Below are 4712 nucleotides of genomic sequence, written 5' to 3' on the forward strand. Positions count from 1 at the left end.
TCCCCTCCTGAGTCTTACAACAGGATAACTCCTTTTTCGGCTGGAGTTAACATCTTGTGCTTCCAGTTGAGTAGTTTTAGGCTCCCCAGTTGGATAACTGACACCCATTCGGACTCTGGAAGCCACTGAGCTGCAGCCGTTTATGGCAGCTGACTTCACCTCTTCCAGCTCTGCTGTCAAGGGTGATTGTTTATGGCAGCTGACTTTATCTCTTCCAGCTCTGCTGTCAAGGGTGATGGTGGCTGTAGAGCAGCAAGGCTATGACCCTGTTACATGACTTGGAAGACTCTATCAGGTTAGTATAGTGAAATGTAGGGGAATCTATGTGGCTTCTTTTGCCCACTCCTTGGCACCAAACGTACTCCCCTGCTGAGCCTTCCGGATCTCTTTCCATGGTTTATAGACAAAGTATTTGATACCTGATAACCTGATGCATACAATTTTCTCCAGCAATGTCTTTTCCCATGACAAGGATGTGTAGATATCCCAGTCTTTGCATTTCAGACTCTCAGAGCTTTGTTTCTGTTTCACCTTTCACAAATGAGCAAATGCTTGTGAATATCTCCTCTAAGCCTCATCTATGTGAAGTAGGTCACAGCTGGTCACAGTTTCTGTGATCTCTTTGCTGTCTTGCTTCTTCCTCACTGCTTTTACAGCATTTTGGTAGCCTTCAAGCAGTGTATAATTTCAGTGATGTGAAATAAGTCTGTGTATAGCAACTAAGCTGCTAGACTAGATAGAGGTTACTCGTGCTGTCCATGGCAGCAAAAAAGAGTAACTCTAAGTGCAAAAAGCATTTCAAGTGGCTTAAAAATTGCTTTATTGTGAATTATAGACTACTTTTGCTGTTCTGATAATGGGAAACACTGTCTGCTGTGATTCATTGTAGTCAAGCAGCATTTACTTCAGAGAGAAATGGGACAGAAGGGAAACTGCTCCCTTGATAATGGGGTATTTTGTATGGGCAAGCACTGTGGCTATACTAAATTATTTTACTCTGCTCATTCAGATCTGACCTTCTAGGCCCTTTTCATGTTGAAGTTATATGCTTTATAGTAAAAAGTGTTAGTTAAAGAGAGCCTCAGTAATCGAATCAAGGGTGTTAATCAAAGAATATAATCCTGACATATATTAACAGCTCTTAAACCAATTAGGTTTAACAGAACAGCAAAAAACCAGAAGTGACAGAAAAATCTCATTTTTTTCACAAAAAGTGCTTGCAGGCTTTAAAGTGTGAAACTCAGGATGGACTCCTTTGGGATTTGATAAGGGACTGATAAATTTGGGTTCCAAATCATTCGGTAGATGAATTTAGCTGCTTTTTAACTACCTTCTCTCAGCTTCATGTTCAACAGAGCCCAGGGAGATATATCTCACTAGACTAAATTCAGTCCCTGTGAATACTCTGCCACAGAATATCACACTTATTAATTGAGATCTATTTTAGCAGGTAACTCTCTTATTAGGAAACTTGAATGCTGAGAGGAATTACAGATTATCATTTCTTTTGGATATGTGTTCAAATTCAATCAGGTTGATACGCCACAATGTGCCATCTAATTGAAATCAAATGAATCAATAGAGTACATTAGCCACATCACTTTAATATGGTCTGGGTAAAATCCTTGACCTCAACTCAAGAACAAGACTCTTGGATATGGTGGTGAGATGACACTATGGCAATAGCTCTTTTGCAAAATGAATGCAGCAAAATTAATTGCTTCTTTCCTCCCTTTTCATTCTTCTTTTTTTTTTTTTTGAACTGCTGCCATCTGGACAAGGATTCTCCATGTTCTGTTTTCTTTGAGCAAAGTTATTGTAGAAGTCAGTAATAGGGGTTTAAGACCGGTCTCTATCTCTCTTATTATTTCTTTCTCCTGCTCAGAAAGTTCTTAGTTACTTCATGGTTTAGGTCCTCAGTTGTAGATTGAGTGGCAGCCTGTTCCTCCTTAAAGTGTGTTTTGAAGACTAAAATTCCAAACTGGAGGAGCTCAGGTTCACCACGAAGCACGTCCAAGGGTACTGAAAAAGGCCAAATTAATGTGTGTATAAATCAGGTTAAAATTTTATTTTGGCCTCTATTTGTGCATCTTCTCTTGTTATATATTTTGGTTTGCTTTTTGATTCCATAAGCAAAACAATATAGGTAGTTTTCATTAAAGTGTCCTGGAAATTGGGCCAGAAATAATGACACTCTGGAGTCCAATGGTTTTGGCTTTGCTCAACAGAAGAGTGTGTAAGACATGGTGAGAGTTGTTAGTGTTTTGCAATGTCCAGCCCTAGAGTATTGTGGTTTTCCTTAGAAATTTCACTTTGTTTCAAGGGAAAAGATGCTATTTCATCCTGTGGCTGGGAAATTTGAAGTTGTGGCCATCTCTCAGGGCTGTCTTTCCTGAGACATGCATTTCTACTTTAAGTTAATTGATTAGTTATAATGATGGGTGATGAGGACAGACTGGAGTTCACAGAGGGCAATTCTAGTCTTGCTGGAACTGGAATTTACCTTTTATTGGTAAATAAATGGACAGAACTTTGTGTAATGACCTGAACATTTATATTAAGGGAATTGGACAGTCACAAAGGATCTTGGGAAAACTGAATTCAGCTTCACTTATCCATATGAGTTAATTTCAATCATGGAGAGGTCTGTATTGAATGATTTAGGTATCCCATGGTCTTTTATTTATGAGGTCTTTAGGGTCTATTATATTATCTTATAATTTCCATTCTGCCTCAGGTCAAATGCAGATTTCTATAGCACTCAGAGAACTAACAGTGGGAAAGATTTGTTTCCAGATTAACCAGAGGTGGTCCCACACTAGAGATTGTTGCTTTATATATGTGAAACTAAGCCTGTAGAACTTTTCCATTTTCACTTTTCACTGTGCTTTAGTTATTTATGGCTTTGTGCCTGAAATTTTGCTATACCCTTGTAAATCACAGAAGAAATATTTGAGAGATTATTTTTCCCATTGAGTAAAACCGGTTCTAACTAAAAGGTTTATTTAGCTTGTTTATATCTGGATTTTTATCAGCTTTTTGCACAATTTTGGTCTCATTAGGCAGTGTGTGCTGCACAGTCTGACAGTAGAGATCCACAGGGTTATAGATGGGCATTATGCAGATACTATATTTATTTTAATGGGAACATATTATTTTTTAAATATGCTTTTGGAGATAAAAGGAAAATTCTCTGAATGTAAATTTGGCTCTGCTGAATAGTCATTTGAAAAGAGTGACTGGAAAGTGACATGTGTACCCTTTTTAACTTGTATAACATTGAAAGCCTTAGAAATTTTAGCATCATTCACGTTAACACATCAAAGTATTGCTGGTTGAACTCAAATCTCTCTGAAATGCTAATCTGCACCCTTAACTGTAGTGAAATGAACATACAGATGGTTCTTCTAATTACTTGGAGAAAGAAAAGGGGATGATTTCCTTTAATGATTTCCCCTTCTTTCCTGACTGAAAGCAGTTCCAGCTCTTCCCTCCAGCTAATTTGACGATTAAAAGATGCTTTTGTCTTGCTTTCAGCTATTGAGGTTTCATCACAATTTGTTAAAACTTTCCATCATGAAGTGAGGTGTGAACCCAGGGATATGTAGGTTTGGTTCAGAGGTCATGTGAAGGGGAATTATAGCCTTGAGTATTTAAAACCAGAATGCAGGGAGGGTATTTTCATCATCCCATGTTATTGCACCGATGGCAAAGGGAGTTTTAGGATTAAAATAGGAGCTTGACTCCTAGATGCAGAAGGTCATTGATCAAGGAATAGATCCCAGGTATTGAGACTCTGGACTCAGAGTAGCTCCATTTTCCCAGGGATACAAATGAAAGGATTTGAAGCACATTCCTAGAGCTGTTGACTTCCCTTCTGCTTTGTAAGGTAACATGTACATCAGAGAAACTGGAGAAAAAATGGTGTGTGAGTAATTTTAAAGCTTTTACTTTTCACTGTAGACTAGAACAAAGGTTGAGACCCATAGCCTTGCAAGGAAAAGTATATACCAATGACAGTGTTGTCTCACAACTCCTCCAAGTATTTCACTTCATTCAACATGACATCAACCATTACTTCAGAATTCAACAGAATTTTGTAAATTGCCATTCAGTGGCATATTTTCCTGAATATTCCAGAAGCTTCCACATGTTTTTCAACTAAAATACTCAGTGGGAGCTGAGTATGAAACTAGAAGCTTAAATAAATACAAATACTCTAGTCCTTCTGAACTTCTAGATACACACCCCCAGCAGCGATGCTTTCTGTTCTGTTTTTGAGGTACACCACTTCTCTCCAAGCTATTAAAAAAATGGGATCTGGTTCATGACTAAAAATACCATTTCAGTGCTTGGAGAGATTACTTGAGAGGTAAAAGTTCAGTGGATTTTCTTTTCTACTTCATTTTCTATTAGACAGAATGTTGTATAATGTTTTTGCTAAGTAAAACTCTAACCAGGCTTAAAAGCTTTTTCCTACTAGAACAAAATTAGGAACTATTATTCATATAGAATGGAGTTTTGGCTTTTTTGAAAATATAATACTGTGGGCATGTTCAGAAAAGGCTTTGGAGGAGTTTGTTGTCTGGGACTATGTGTTTTGATTTTGTCTGCTTAAATCTAGGCGTTAGAATATTGGAAAAGAAACAGGTGAAGGGGGAAACGGTTAATTAGAAACTCTTAGCTTACCTGGATCCTCTGGAGTGATGACA

The sequence above is a fragment of the Acanthisitta chloris genome, unplaced genomic scaffold, assembly GCF_000695815.1.
Source record: "Acanthisitta chloris isolate BGI_N310 unplaced genomic scaffold, ASM69581v1 scaffold1699, whole genome shotgun sequence".
In the NCBI taxonomy this organism is placed as follows: domain Eukaryota; kingdom Metazoa; phylum Chordata; class Aves; order Passeriformes; family Acanthisittidae; genus Acanthisitta; species Acanthisitta chloris.